The sequence below is a fragment of the Sitophilus oryzae genome, unplaced genomic scaffold (assembly GCF_002938485.1).
Source record: "Sitophilus oryzae breed Bouriz unplaced genomic scaffold, Soryzae_2.0 scaffold_1693_pilon_pilon, whole genome shotgun sequence".
Lineage (NCBI taxonomy): Eukaryota > Metazoa > Arthropoda > Insecta > Coleoptera > Curculionidae > Sitophilus > Sitophilus oryzae.
In genome coordinates, this window is record NW_022146383.1 from 779,243 (window position 1) to 796,369 (window position 17,127).

At 30.3% G+C, this 17,127-nt stretch overlaps 1 protein-coding gene across 2 annotated transcripts in view; it reads left to right on the forward strand.

Annotated features, from left to right (window-relative positions):
- Window positions 1–3,800: 3,800 nt before the first annotated feature.
- The window catches only part of LOC115881014 (inositol polyphosphate multikinase), a 30,236-nt gene continuing 16,909 nt past the window's right edge, over window positions 3,801–17,127 (forward strand). For both annotated transcript variants that reach the window (XM_030898364.1, XM_030898365.1), the window contains exon 1: window positions 3,801–4,050. The gene's annotated coding sequence lies outside the window, so the exon portion shown is untranslated. The remainder of the gene's footprint in view (window positions 4,051–17,127) is intronic.

The following is a 17,127-nucleotide window of genomic DNA, read 5'->3' on the forward strand; positions in this document are numbered from 1 at the left end:
CTGCATTCTACACAGGAATGTGCCTTTAGAATGTATAATTCATTTTTGCGTAGTTGGCTGAAATAAACAAACTATCGAACATCTTCAAAAAGTACAAAATTTGAGAATCCCCCTGTAGCTTCGAAACCGATCAAGATAGCCACGATCCGTTTGCGGCATCGTGATTTTTTTCAAAAAAAGAGACTGCAGTGTCAAAATTTGAATATTTCTTACGCTTTCCTAGATACCCTATAGAAACAACCAAAATGGTCCACCCTGTACATGTTCCTATACCTAAAATAGGTCGTTTTTAAGTTATTTAAGATTTAGTTTTAAAGGGTATATTTTTTTGTTTTTTTTTAAGCAGTAGCTTATGACTATTTTTTTCTTTACCGTTTTTCAAATAAATCTAAAATAACAGAGATATTTTATTTGAATATTAAAAAAAAGAATTTTTAGTTAAATTTTGAGGACCACTGGATCTTTTCTGGGTTTTCTTGTAAATTTAATCTGCTTCCTGTATTTTGCCATATCATCAAGATATTATGTTTTCTAACACAAAATTATAGAATTAAAAAAAAATAAAAAATCCCTATTTTTTTAACCAAAAACCCTCATAGATATGTTGTTTTGTGGGGTCGAAATATACTACCCTAAAAATATTTCCACTTGTTTAGACTCACCCTGTATAGTTTTAAACTGTTTTGAAGATCTTGAGAACGGTTGACTGTACCGATTTTTACCAAGAGACCTTTTTTTAACGAAAAAAACGCGGAAATATATATTTTTTATCTCAGTAGTTTTATACAGGTATGGACGAGAAAAGTTATTACTCTTCACAACAGTTCAAAAACATGTAGGTGGTACCCCTTACAAGTAGGAGCCATATTACTACAGAAATCGAATGTCTCGTGTCAAAAAAACACCCAGTAACTGTCATCCAAAAATATTGACGTTATATCAGAAATTATTTGAAAAAAAAAACGAAATAAAAATGAAACTTCTACACCCTGTATCTCCGAAACGAAGCATTTTAGGACATACATTTGCACGAACTTTTTTACTTATTTTTATCTGTAGAATATGCTGGCGAAGTTTCCAGGTTACATTCGGACCTCCCTGTATGTCATGTATAGTTCCTGGGGGTTTAATCAAATATATTTTTTTTTTTGGGTAAAAACAACAAAAAAGTGTACGTATTACCATCGAATATATAGTATCAGATATACATACACTATTATTTTAAACATTAATTGTTTATACTGGGTGTCCCAATATTCCGTAGACATAGATCTACTGCGTGTTTGGAATTAAAATACGTTCATTGGACACGAATTTTTGGAAGAATTAAGAAACATAAGTTTGATGCCCTCTAGTGGAAAAACCAAGCACTTTTGTATAGAGGTAAATTATATGCAATGAACTTATTTTAATTCCAAAAATACGTAACTGTTCTACGTCCACGGAATATTTGGACGCCCTATACTATTATATCGGTTTGTAATAATTTTCCAATATAACTTTAAGGCTGCTTAATTTCTAATCGAGTTAAAATGAAAAAGCCGCTGTTCAAATGTTCCTGTACCGTAACGTTTGGACCGTCCCATAAAAAAAAAGATAATAATCACAAAATCGAACAAAAAAAATTAGTTTTGTGATTAGACTGTGTTATACAATTTCTAGTTATTTCTGTAAATATTTATTATTTTAAAAAAAATATAACCCCCTCAAACACCCAAATCACTTGTGTTTTATTTAATCAAACAAAAAAAAAATCTTTTTCCATGGATGAAGCCTATATCATTGTCTTGAAGCATGTAATCTTTGTAAGATCTGTTCCAGCTAAATACTAATTAAAATCTGTACATATTATAGCCATAATAATAATTATAATTACAAAGTTTTGCATAAATGCGAGAAAAACTTGTAATAATAACGTAATTTACGGGTATATAGTGGGTATTTTGATATAAAAATACCAGTTTAGGACATAATTTTTATTGAAAAGAATCGTTCCTGTACCTTATTTTTAGAGGAATATCCTGTTTTAATCTTCTACAACCTTTATATGATCAATTTTTGAGTTTTTTCGATGATTTTAATTGAAAAAAACTATAAATAAAAGGCTTTTAATGTTTTTTTTCATCAGAAAAAAGTGAGGTTAATGTACATTCCTGGAAATGTCAAAGCCAAAACGTGTCTTGCATAGTTGCCAGACTGAAATGTAAAAAAAATAGTAGGGAGAAAATTTCAAAATAACTATCAAAAACATTAAACATTACTAGTCTTTTATTAATGTTTATGGACAATATGGCATAGATAAAAGAAAATAATCTTCTATTAAGATAGATATGAAACTTAATAGTACAATTTTGGGACAAAGCGCCCCTCCGTGTTCTTAGTAGAGACTACGTTTAACCTTCGTTTAACCCAGCGCCTTCGCCTTTTCTGCTGTAAATATTTTTTATGTTTATATTTGATTTCAAAGGATTTAGTTTTAAAGTTACACTGATATATTAGTATATCAGAGTAACTTTAATAAAACATAAGAATATATATATTTTACAGTTTATTAAATATAAATTTTGACTACAAGGTAGAAAGTAAATCACAATATTTGACAAAACTTATAAGTATACCATTTTTATAGTTAATAAATAATAAAACTATTTCTGACTATGATATTTAAAATTTAGATAGATAGAATATTAAAAAACATACCGGTATTTGCAAACGCAGGCCCAAATTCAATAAAAACCAAAATTTTTCCTGCGAAAATCGGGCTTTTTTTACAGAAAAGGTATTTTTTGATTTATCAACAATCATTGTCAAGTTGACAATATACAGGGTTTTTTCTAATTAGTCGAAAAAATTGTGGTGTGATTCCTCATGTCTTCTTAAAACAATTTTTATATAACCATTAGGTCTAAAGTACTTCCTTTCTGATCTACAGCGTGTTAAAAATTAAAAAAAAATCGATATTTTGCTTAACATAAATGGTACAGTACTGCTTTTTTAAAGAAAATATATTTTTTTCTTGACTGGCCATCCTTTTTCAACAAAATTGATCTTTTGAGTTTTTCTTGTTCATCAAACGGTTGCCGAGATAAAAATAAATATACTTATTAAGAGTCCGCCTTAAGCCGTTTTCTAACGATTTTTTATTTTTTAGATTAGTTAGGAAACACCCTGTATATGCATATCACAGGCAACCAAATAAACTAGTAACCTCTAAAAATTATTTTTTCTACCACTAGCGACGTACCGTGTTTTTAGTGAGTACTAAATTATTTTATCAAAATTTCACCATATAAGTTTCCAGGCAATGACAATATGGTGAAAAAAAAACGGCGTCTGCGATGCCTATGAAATCAAGATCGCTGTAATTTTATATATAAAATTTATATGGGGAACGTCATTGATCGTTATTTCCAAGCCAACTGTACGCCGTTTTTTTTTTTGATTATACCGTATTAATAAGTAATGTGAATGTATATGTGTTTCTTTTTTTACCCAAAAGCAATATTTTTTAAGGAATAGTAATGTTTATATACTTATTAGGTACTCATATAGGAGATACAGATTCATCCTATATTAACTTTAACAGCCTGTAACTGATGTAAACGCATAGTTTAGAGATCTATATACTCCATAGATACGTATAAGATATTTGGTAAAATCTATATTATCTAACATTTATAAAAAAACAATAATCCCAAGCTTTTCGGAGAAAAATTATATTTAAAGAAATTTTGCCTAGTCTGACAACACCGCCTCTCATAAAAATAAAAAAAGTGCGGTTAGGAAACATTCCTCGCGATTTTTTGACAGAACGATGCGAGATTTCCCTGCCAGCGAAAGTTGCTCGCGATTTCTGGATCGGTTTCCCGAATTTTCATCATTCCGCGGGGCGCCTAAACAAAAAACCTCCTCCATTAGTGGAAAATGAACAGTTGGCCGTCGATTTTCCAGCTGAAGATTGTCGAAATAGCGTTCAGGAGGATCTTCTTTTGTTTCGAAGTGGAATAGAATTTGGGGAGCCGTTTTTAGGTCACTGTTCTCTTTCTCTGGGTAAGTTTTTGCATTATTTCCCATATTTTTAAGTCATATTTAACGATTTACATCAATTGAAACGCTTTGAGAAAGATTAAAGACGTTTTTCTGTGTAAAATCGACCCAGACAATATGTTTGTTTGATGGACACAATCGTTCCATCATCCATCATCATCAAAAAAACTTTTACTTTTTTTTTCGAAAATATGCGGACTTCTAGACCTTGAAAGTGTTAAATAGGTAGCTGTATAAATAGAACTTTGTTAGAATATGTTGTGCCAAGTTTTTAATGTTTATTGTTAGTCTGTTTTAGTTTTTTTGTGGTAATTTTTTGTTTATCCAAAGTTTTAGGCACAAGTTTCATTAACCTTTGCTTTTTGGGGATAAAGTATCAAATTAGGTGATTTTGTTTAAAGAAAAATAATTCCAAAACCTATTTTAAGAGACATTTAATCAAACAAAATTCCAAAACATCATACTACTGTATAGAGTTTATGTTAATTAGCATAGTAATTAATTAATTCTATTAAATAATTAAACAAATTTGTAGAATTATCAATGAAAGTATCCCAGATTTGGTTTCAGAAATTTTATCAATAAACTGCATTATGTTGAGTAATTACCAATGATAAATCTTTTTTTAAGTGGTTGATATAATATATTTTTATATGTTGTAATGTTCACGATTTTGGTGAATGGTTTGAAATGTGAATTTTATATTATTAATAACGCCTGCATGCGTTATTATTTTATGTATTTGGTTTATTTAAATAAAATTGATGCATAATTTAGTTTGATTATTACTTTTATACTGGGTGGTGTACCTGTATCTGTGCATCAGCGTTTGAAACAGGAAATCCCATGCACAATTTGAACTGTCCAAATATTGGCTACCCTCTTGGTTTTATAGAGAACTCGAAAATAGGTTTTTAAAGGTCTGTTTATTATACAGGGTTGTTCACCACATACGACACGGAGTATTGTGGCTAAACGATGATATTTTTACAAATTGTAAGTTTGGGGTTCGTTGAAGGACTATTAGAGCTACAATTTAAAAATATTTTTACAAGATACAGAGTGTCCCAAATAAATAAAAAATATCAAAGTTGTATTTTTTTAAATGGAACACCCTGTATATTATTACATTTTTAGTTTCTACGATTAAAATAAAGGTAAATTTGATTAAGGTTTATTATACTTAAAACTTACCGTTTTTGAAATATTTTCAATTTTGTGAAATTGCAGTAAAAATTTTAAAGCTTCATTTCTCCAAGGGTATCAATGTTTTTAATACTAAATATTTAATGAAGTTTATTTATTGATCAGTTATTGTGTTGCAATAATAAAAATAATACTACCTTATACAGAGTGTCTAAAAATTTATTTTAAATAATTATTAGCTTCAAACGGCAATAACTTCTTTAATTTAAATGGAATGCCCTGTATATTTTAGGAGAATCAGATGCACAATTAAATTGTCTATCAAATTGTATTATACCATTTTTAACCTATCCCTTCAAGTTTTCGTAGAAAATGCATTTTCTTTTAATTTAGACCTCATTTATCAATATATCCATGGAATATTGACATATTAGATTGTTTTTAAAGCAACAAATGTACAAAATGTACAGACTAGTAATATTATCGTTTTTAGCAAAACGATAATATTACTAACCATTTGTATGCAAAAAAGAAAACTATTTAAATCTTTATAAAAGAGTATACCATTAATTAAATATAACACCATTATTTCCGCCCATATACTAATTAATTACATACTTAATTGTGTTCGTTAATAAATTATTATAAATAAATGTGGATTTGAGTCAGAAATCAATATAATAATAAGTTATCAAATTAAAGTCTCCGTTGTTATAAATAAGCATTTATTAAAAAATGAAATATCATTTTTAAGGTGTTACTTTTTATCACACTGTCTAATGCCCATACAAAATTCAGTTTTTTAGTATTTGGAGCAATTATTATTAATCAACGCAAACAGTCAGTTAATGTAGTTTGAATACTGGAATCATATTAATTGATCCTCTTTAACAAATATTTAAACAGTTTTTTTTATTTTTTAATGAAATAAACGAATTATATCGACAATATTAGTATATGTACTCTTTAAAAATTTGGTACATCTTTAAAAATAATCTAAAATGTCAATAGTCCATGGGTATATTGATAAATAAGTTCTATGTCACTCACTAAAAATCGTCAGAAAATGTCTTTTATACTTCTTTACACTCAGGAATTTTTTAGAATATTTTGAATTGGTGGAAAAATATGAAAAAAATTAAAAACTCATTTTTTTTCTAAAATCTTCTGTTTTAACTAACTTATATTTTTTTTAGTTTAAAAAAGTGCGTAGAAATTATTTTTTACTTCAAATTCACAATGATATTGCTTATTACACATTTTCAATTATTATTATATTGCTATGCAATGATTACGTAAAACTGTATTTTTGAAAAATTCCCGTCAAGCTGAATAAATAATAATATATCTTCATTTTTTTATAATAATCTTTATGTTTATTTCTGGCAAGGATGTATTTTTAATGAAAATTTTTTTTTCGTTTAAAAAAACGGCGTCAGCGATGGCTATGAAATGAAGATCGTTGTCATTTTTTATATGCAAAATTTATATCGTCCCTAGTATGATCTAGGATATACCTATGGAGAATGTCATCGATGTTTATTTCTAAGCCAACTGGACGCCGTTTTTTTTCGATCATACGGTATAACCCTTGTATACGTAGTAGCGTTGGTAGTAGTGTACAGGGTAGGTCAAATTCGACGCTTTTAAATGGAAACACCCTTTTCTATAGGAGATAGACAAAAACTAATATCGGTGTCTGGAGCTCAATTTTTGTCAAAAACATGATAGTGAAAACCGCATATCGATATCTGTTACCGTTTCGGAGTTACGGGGTGTTTTTCAAAAATATGCATTTTTAACAAATCGCTGTAACTTTTTGCTATGGAAAACTTTGTATTTTTATGAAAACATTCCTAAAGCACCTTTTTACGTAGAATTTAATGGTTTAAGTATAATTTTTTTAAAATTAATAATTTAAGAATTATCAACAGAAAATTTGATTTTTTATATGAAACACCCTGTATATTTTTAATTTATTGAAAAGAATTTAAAATTACCTTTCCAAAAATATAACACACTTGATATTTTGCTCGATTCCTCTTCGAGATACCGCTTTAAATAAGTAGGCTTTGAACGGCACCGGCTGTAATGCAAACAAATTCGAACTGTGAGCATCAATTAAAACGAAAATAATATTTGCTATGATAGATGCGGAATTTTATAACAATTTAAAATATATTTAACCAACATCAACACATTTAAACTATATCTAATAACAATAAAAATAAATAGCAAAACAAGACATGAGATTTTGCTACAGGTGTTCGACACATCAACCGTCTTCTGTTATGGACAGACGGGGCAGTTTTTGAACATTTCTCGCGGAATTCATTAACTCAGTGGGGGTGAAAGATATCCTCTCATAACTGCTAAGTATTTTTAATTCTTGTCTAGATTATACGGAAGAATAAGGAACCTTTATTCTTCCGCAAATATATCCATAAGATTAGATCCATGGGCACTAAGTCAGGCGGCCTCGACGGCCAACGGCTGGGATCTTGGTTAGCTATTCAATTATTCTTGAAATTGGCTGCAAAAATTTGCTGATAACTTCAGCGTTCAGAGGCGGTGCGTCGTCTTGCTGGAAAAATATATTTTCGAGTTCCATTAAGGGCATATCATCAATAAGGGGTCCAAAGCCTACTAGTTAAAAGTGGTGAACTTTTAAAAATTCTGTATTTCGAAGGGGATTATAACAAAATATCAAGTGTGCTATATTTTTGGAAAGGTAATTTTAAATTCTTTTCAGTTAATTAAAAATATAGAGGGTGTCCCAAATAAAAAATCAATTTTTCTGTTGATAACTCTTAAATTATTAATTTTAAAAAAATTATACTTAAACCATTAAATTCTACGTAAAAAGGTGCTTTGGAAATGTTCTCATAGAAATACAAAATTTTCCATAGCAAAAAAGTTACAGCGATTTGTTAAAAATGCACATTTTTGAAAAACACCCCGTAACTCCGAAACGGTAACAGATATTGATGTACGGTTTCCACCATCATGTTTTTGGTGAAAATTGACCTCCAGACACCGATATTAGTTTTCGTCTATCTCCTATAGAAAAGGGTGTTTCCATTTAAAAGCGTCGAGTTTGACCCACCCTGTACACAGCACAACAAATTACATGAATTTCACATGCTGCATAGGTATAGATTGGTTTATTCCTTTTTTTTTCCCTTAGATTGGTAATATTCTGTAAAATTAATCCAATATTCTTAGTTCTACGCCTACTATGACATCGTTTTTTTTCAATCAAACGTTAATATTATAGTTTATTCTATTTTGGCTGAATCTTTTTGATGTTATTATATTAAAAAAATGTATTTTCAGTAAAAAAGTAAATTCAAATAGCCTTGCAATTGATGTTTTCAGTTATTATTAGCCTTAAGTCAAGGTTTCTAACGATTAATGAAGATAAATGATGTTTTTTCAAAAAATGTTTACATCGTTTTTCCAGAAGTTTTTCTGATTTTCCCGAAAAAAAAACTGTATCAAGTTTAATTTCAGAATTAGGGTATGTAGGTCAAAATATATTTTTTTTGCAAATAGTGTTGGCTATCAAGGATATACACACAGAGATACAGGCTACAACCACAGAATATCTAGCTACGCAACAGAAGCCTCGTTACATGTATAAAATTGTAGGTAGCAAAAGGAGACAGGCTTTAAAAGTCTGTCTCCAAATCAGATAATTTGATGTGGTAGTTTCACTACTACATAATAGAGGGCAATAAATTTAAAAGAAAACAGTTTTCTACAAACAAAATTTAAAAGAATTTTGTGCAGTGTTGCCATTGTGTAATTCATATCGTAATACTTCCTGATAAAGCCTACCTTCAAATTTGCTACATCATTTAAACATATTAAAATAGATCAGAGCTGTTTTTCAGTTTGCCATGTTAGTTGGAATTAAATCTTATGAGCTAAATTACAATCACTTCCTGACGTTTGATTGTATAATTGAATCCTGAATTTTCATTGTAATTCGGCGACAATATAATAAGTATTGTTCTACTGTATATGTATGTATTATGATACCACTTCCTGACGTTCGATTGTGTTCATACCAAGTTCATATTGTATAATCGGGAAAAAACGGCGTTAGCGATAGCTATGAAATGAATATCACTATCATTTTATATGTAAATTTATATGGGAAATGTCATCGATCGTCCTTTTCCAGCCAACTGGACGCCGTTTTTTTCAGAAGCATATCAAGTGATACCATAATATAGTACTATATTACGATACATGGCGTTCGATTGGGCTTAAATTTGGAATACTACGTACCTTCGGTGATATTGTAATATTATGGTACCAAGGAGCATAATAAGAGGTACCATAATATAGTACTATATTACGATACCATTTCCTGGCGTTCGATTGGACTTAAATTTGTTATACTACGTATCTTCGGTTACATTGTAATATGATGGTACTATGTGCATATAAAGTGGTACCTTAATATAGTACCATATTTCAATACCATTTCCTGGCGTTCGATTGAGCTCATATTTGATATATACTTGCTTATTTTTGATGACAATGCATTATTATGGTACCATGAAGCATATCAACTGGTACCATAATATAGTACTATATTACGTACATGGCGTTCGATTGGGCTTAAACTTGGGATACTACGTATTTTCGGTGACATTGTAATATGATGGTACTATGATGCATATAAAGTGGTACCTTAATATAGTACCATATTACGATACCATTTCCTGGCGTTCGATTGGGCTCAAACTTGGTAGACTACGTATCTTCGGTTACATTGTAATATGATTGAACTATGATGTATATAAAGTGGTACCTTAATATAGTACCATATTACGATACCATTTCATGGCGTTCGATTGTTCTTAAATTTGGTATACTACGGATCTTCGGTGACATTGCAATATTATGGTACCTTAAAGTATATCGAGTGGTACCATAATATAGTACACTATTATGATATCATTTCCTGGAGTTCGATTGGGCCCAAATTTGGTATACTTGCGTTTCTTTATAAAGATTTGTTTAATTAATAATTTTAATTTATTTTACGAATTTTAATTTATTGTTCGATGTCGTGACAGCAACTTTTATGCCGAACTAATATATTATTAATTGTACCTGTGTCACTTTTTAAAATCTACCTAGGTCTATATAAATAACGTGACAAACGGAAGAAATTTGTTATTATAGTATTTTTTAGTCAGTTAACATTTTTTGTACTGCATTTTAATAAATTATTTCCCTTATTATTAAACTTATATTTCATTACTAACGTTCCAGCATTAATAAATATCACTATCAATCGCCCTGTATATTATTAATTTTAAAGGTAATTAAATGTATTTTCTTAGTTAACATTATAAGGTAGTGTATATTAAAAATGTATATGTTTTGTAATAATATACTTAAAACTATTTTAATAGCCAAATGAATAATTAATATAAGTGTATCTGACAAGAAAAGAAGAAAGAAAGAAACACATACTGGCATTATACACAATAAAAAGAATGGGACGCCAATTCAAGTCTTTTTGAATCTGGCAACTGTGCATATTTAGCCGAGCTATAAGGCCGTCGACGAGCCGTCGATCCAAAACCGAAAGTTCAAAATTTCTAATTATATTCTGATTATGATATTGTCGCGCCATCTAGTATTCTATTTGTGCAATTTTAGCTCTTTCATTTCGAGTATTTTTCTGTTGCGTAGATATTCTGTGCTACAACTGTGTAAACTTAAATAGAAGAAGGTGTAAAAAACAGTGGCGGTACTAATTTTTACTTACCATAAAATAAAAAAATAAAAAAAATGAAATTTAAAAACAGGAATATCAGTTGAACCCAAATGAAAATATAAAAAATGAAAAGTCCTATACAGGGTGCTACAAATTCGGGGTACGAGCATTGCTATCTCGGAAACCGTATTAGATACGGACATGGTTAAATTGGGGCAAAGTTGCGCTTGTGGATATTTACCAAGATGCCATCAAAGAAGTTTTACAAATTTCAAGGGTTGCCGAGTTTTTTGGAAAAAACGGATTTTTTTGAAAATCAATTTTATTTTTCCCTGTCGTTACTTTTTAGAAAATCAAAAAACTAATTGCACATTCTCATAGCCACTTTATTGGGGCTGTCTGTCAGTATTTTTAGATTTTCAAATTAGCTGATAATTTGTAAGATACAGAGGTCAACTTAATTTTTTTAAATACGGACCTGCAGTTTTTATTTCCGGTTTTGAAAGAACTCGGTCTCCTGAGTACAATGATATGCCACACTTTATTCATTTTTTGTTTTGGGTACCTTAACAACAACAAAACTATTTAATTATTATTTAAAATAATTTCAAGTCCGACTCTGATTTTTTTAATTATTTAATCTGATTATATTCATCTCTACAATATTGATCAGCGCTAATTAGCATTGAATAAGGAAAATCGAGCCGATTGAAAGATTCAAATGCTGAATTTTATTTATATTCAGCTCAGCAATTTAAAGATATTATTTTTAACTTTTTTATTGTGAATTTGAAATCTCAGTATTATCACCCTGTATTTTAGGATGTCTAGGAGGAAGCAAAGAAAGTTTCTTTGAGTATGTGTTTATATATTTTTTCTAACTGTCAAAATAAACTCGTATAAAAAATAAATTCCAATTATTGTTGGAGTCGAATTTGAAACACCCTATATATATATTTTCGTATATAAATCTCTTCGAAATGCCTACGACTCTATTACGATGAACGTTTTATGACATTTTTTATGACGTGCTTCCAAAATTATCTAAATTTACATTTTCGAGCGTATGGCCAACGAAAATTTACGGCATTTTTGATTTATCCCCAATCGTTCCAAATTAAACAATAACAACAGGATAGAGGGCAAAATTCAATATTATTTAATATTATTTTTTAATTATTTCAATATTATAGTGTATCATTATTTTTTGTATACCATGTTGTGTTTTAAAATTTTTAGGCACCGTATGATCGAAACAAAAAACGGTGTCATAGAAGGCTGCGGAATGACAATCGGTAATAATTTTGGCGACGTCAATCTCTAGATATCATTTGCTAAGAATTGACATAAAACTAGTCAAATACAACACTGCTAAATGCCAACTGGCCACTGTAAGAAGAGTAGAGACCAAGTAAATGATGTCCAGGTCAAAATTATCATCGATTGTCATTCCCTAGCTGTCTTCGACGCCGTTTTTTTTTCAATCGTATGGTTTTATTATATAGTTGGAAATAAAACATTTATCGGAGGTTGTGGATCATCGTAATTATTATTACCCTCCTCTTCTTTTTACAGTTATTGCCACGAAAACGTTAGACTATATAATACGTGTAGACACACATTTTTTGTGGGCATCATGTAGCCAACATAAATTAACATTTGACATCATCTCAGGGAAAAGTATTGATTTTACAAATATTTTACCGAATATAACTACATATTAATCTGTATTTCACGTATCCTAAGCCTGACCGATTGTTCTAAAACTACTTTTTGACTATAATTCATTGTCCTGGCTACTTTGGTTGGGTTTGTTCACTTTCAATAGATGTAAATAATGTGCGGACAATGTAAATAAATCAATTGCAAAGTAATTTATATTTAATTCTACGTAAAGACTTCATTAAAATGTTTAGATTTTCCATTTCAATTCTTTGACTCATTCTGCGTCTGTGTTTTTCTATTCTATTTTTGTTTAACGTATTTGGGTTTTGTTAAAATAGACAATTATCAAGTCTATGTATGTGTAATAAACCGGATATTCATATGGTTTATGTAAAATAGAGATTTTATAGTTTGTTGGGGGTTTTTGGGAGAAATATAATAAAAAAAAAAGATTTTGTGGTATGTTTTTCCTAGTATGTGGTTGTCCAAAGATGTTCAATCTTTATATATTACAGTGTCTTATTGTGTTGAGAATACACAGATTTTTTATTTTATGAGTGAAGTGTTCTTTAGAGAGATAGGGACTAATTTTTGTACCAAAATACACAGTTTTAGGAAAAAAATAGTGTATCGAGTAAGTAGTTACGATTTTCTGGACACTTTTAACGTTTTTTTTTTCATTTTTACTGCTTTGAAAGTCTTGATTCTTGGGATGGAAATGAATGTCGTTTATGGTACAGATTCTTCTTTTATTTGCGTTGTTGCATTGCTTGAAACCATTTTGTTTTCAGAAGAAATTCTGAAATAATTTTGTCCAGATATATCTACCTTTTTTGAAAAAATAAAACGAAGACGTCACTGGTTGCGAAAAATTTTCCGAAATGTCATAAAACAGTGTCGTGTTCTTTAATTTACGCGTACACAACGAATATATTTAACAGCCTCAATAACTGGAAATGCATCTGAGCAAAATATTATATCGAGGTCACTAAATACATTTGCCAATTCCACTTGTAGCGTCACACTGTCTCCAAAAAAAATTTAGGTATGTCGTCGATTTGTAGGTGGACACAACACTCTAATAAAAATAAATATGTATTTTACGAACTTATTTCTACAGTATGTCCCCGGATTGTCTTTACAAGAGGAAATACTTTTTTATTAACTTTTTAACGAAAATTCAACTATACTGGGTGTTCCTTAACGACATGCCAATGGTTTTATTCTAAGAGAAAAACTTCATATGAATGTATGCCCTAAACATCTTAATTTCTGAGATACAGGGTGGTAACATTTTCTAAAAAAAATTTTTTTCATAATAACTTTGATTTTGTTACAGATATCTTTATGAAACTTAATACACATCTTCTTGGCATCAAAATATCTTTTTTGGTGTACAAAGAATTTTATTTATTTCAACCAGTGCCGTTCATACGGGTTTTACATTGAATATTTTTGGAGAAAAAAGTGGTACACCACTGACTTCTCTTAAAATAAAAATTGTGCCTAAAAGAATGTCATTTCCAATCTCAAATAAATATCAAAAACTGTCAATTTCGAAACGCTTTCACAAAAAATCATTTATTTATTTTACCCCTTCTCGGAGGGCTTCACATAGACCACATACCGGGTGTTGCATCGTCGGACGGGACATAGGAAATCCCATGTAAATTTTAATGGGGTCAATTATTGGCTTCCCTAATTATTTTAGAGAATAATTCTATTTAGGTTTATGGAAGAGCACTAAAACGAACATTCAAAAGAATAACTTTAGATATTTTTGATTAGCTCGTTTACGAGTTATCGCCGATTTCTTTTTAAACATTTCTCCTTTCTTATGGCCCTGTATTTACTTATGAGATGAGCACCAGTCACGGTAAAAGATACCTGTCAAATGAAGTTGTCATTTCAGAAATTTACCTATTTAGTGCTTTATTATTATTGAAAACTCATTCCTACATCGGAAATCTTAAAGATGTATTTATAAATACAAATTAATATGAATTAAAGTAAATAAAGTAATCAATTACAAGGTTAATTATAGTATTTACAATATTCAATAACTTATTAATTTAGGTACTATTAAATTGTTAGAACTTTAGGATTTAAGAAAATGTTCAAATATTCCTCCATCGACTGCTAGACAATAACCCAGGCGATCATAAAATTCTCTTCTTACATTCGCTAGTTGGTAAACTGAAAGTCTATTGCATTCGGCAGAAATACCATTTTTTAACTCGTCTAGATTAGGGTATTTTTTATCCTTGTATATCCTGTTTTTTAAATGGCCCCAGAGAAAGAAATCATTTGGCGAAATGTCAGGAGACCTTGCTGGCCAATTTACTGTATGATTTAGGCCAATAACGTTTCCGTTAAAACTATTGTCTAAATATTCCCGAACAGCCATAGTACCCTGGCTGTTCGGGCAGCCATCCATTTGGTACCAAACTTCCTGATTTTCCCTAGCGGCATCATGTAAAGCAGGTAAAATATGATTTTCGAGTAGTTCCAAATATATTCTGCATTTAAATTTCGCGTAAGAAATAATGGCCCGATAATATTGTGTCCGAATATCCCTGCCCAAACATTTACTTTCTGTGGATATTGCGTCCTTGTTTCGACAAACCTGTGCTGGTTTTCTTTGTTCCAATATCGATAATTTTGAACATTGGGTTCATTATTTAAGGTAAACGTGCATTCGTCAGTGAAACGTATGTTTCTTAAAAATTCCCTATCCGTGTTTGCTCTTTCCATCATATCAAAACAAAACGCCTGCCGCCGTATTTCGTCCCCATCTCGTAGCTCTTGGTGCTTTTCATATTTGAAGGAATAGTAATTATGTCGTTTCAAAATTCGAAACGCTGTAGTGTGATCTATTCCTATTTGATCCTCAAGTTTCCTTGTGCTGGTCTTTCCATCGTTCTCTTCCACGCACAATAAAACTTCTAAGTCGGTATCATTTCTTGCATCTTCTCTTTGTTCCTGCCTTGCTTCACATCTGCAGTTATTTATTAGGGTACCTTTGGTCTCAAATCTCTGGGTATTCGTTGCGATTGTAGATTTTCCAGGTATCGGTCTATTCGGATACAGGGCAGCAAACATGTCCGACACCTTTTGATAACTATTTCCTTGATAATACCATTTAATCATCAATACTTTTTCTTCGGTAGTGTAATTCATGGCTAATATTTTCGATGTAGGTATGAATTTTTAATAATAATAATAAAGCACCATACTAAGCACTAAATAGATAAATTTCTGAAATGACAACTTCATTTGACAGTTAACTTTGACCTTGACTGGTGCTCATAAGTAAATACAGGGCCATAAGAAAGGAGAAATATTTAAAAAGAAATCGGCGATAACTCGTAAACGGGCTAATCAAAAATATCTAAAGTTATTCTTTTGAATGTGGGTTTTAGTGCTCTTCAATTAACCTAAATAGAATTATTCTCTAAAATAATTAGAGAAGCCAATAATTGACCCCATTAAAATTTACACGGTGTAGGACACTATGAACAAAAAAAAATGAATATTCCTCGATCGAAAAATATCCTTGATCTGCCACTGAACCTGGATACCAAAATACTTGAACGTTTCTCAAAAAAAAATATTTTGAGCTGTAAAATTTTGTGTGTTTTTACTTTTAACTTTTAACGACTTAAAAGTGTTAAGAATATATTTTTTCGCTGTTCTGCTACAACACTACGCCGTTTATTCCTGCACACTTAACGATTTACTGTTGTTAAATCGATAAAATACGGCAATAAAAACCTATTGAAATCTTAATTGCCGCGCTGTATAAATCACTTTGGCGTTATTCGAAGTATTCTGATTGATCTGATCCATAAAAATCGTATTAAAAAACTACAAAAACTATAAATTCAGTTCAACATCGCAAAATATTGTGAAACATTGTCTACGCAGGCAATATTTCATCAAATAATTGTCTACATAGAGCTACTCTAAATTTAAGCCAAACAAAATCGAAAACTTTATTGTCCAAACTATCGGACCAGTCAGTGTAAAAATTGTGTACTTATTTTTACTGATTACTCTCTCTCGAGCATTTTCGTAAAGCTGAATAATAGCCAGGAAAAAATAAAAATTGTTTACATTTTCCTTTCGGTTGATTTTCGTGTGTGTGTTTAGCTGGAAAAGTTATGACGCGGAAAATTCAGGAAAATGTCCTATCCCGTCTGGAAAACATCGATGACGTTATCAATGATTGTATTGAAAATGGAAAGTTCAAGTAACTTTCTATACCGGGTGATGCTTCGCCTCATGCCATAGGAAATCCCATCTTAATTTTAAAGGTGTCGTTTATTGGCTCCTTTAAGAATATATACATATACAGTTGGCTCACTCTAAGGAATTCTATTGTTATTTTGACTTCAAAGGCGGCTCGTGACCCTTTGAGGTGACAAAAAATTTGTACGTTTACCGGGTGCAGCGGAAGTGCTATTTTATCAGTCAGAACGCAAAATACTAAGGAATTTTAATATAGCAAGTAGAAAAATAAAAAT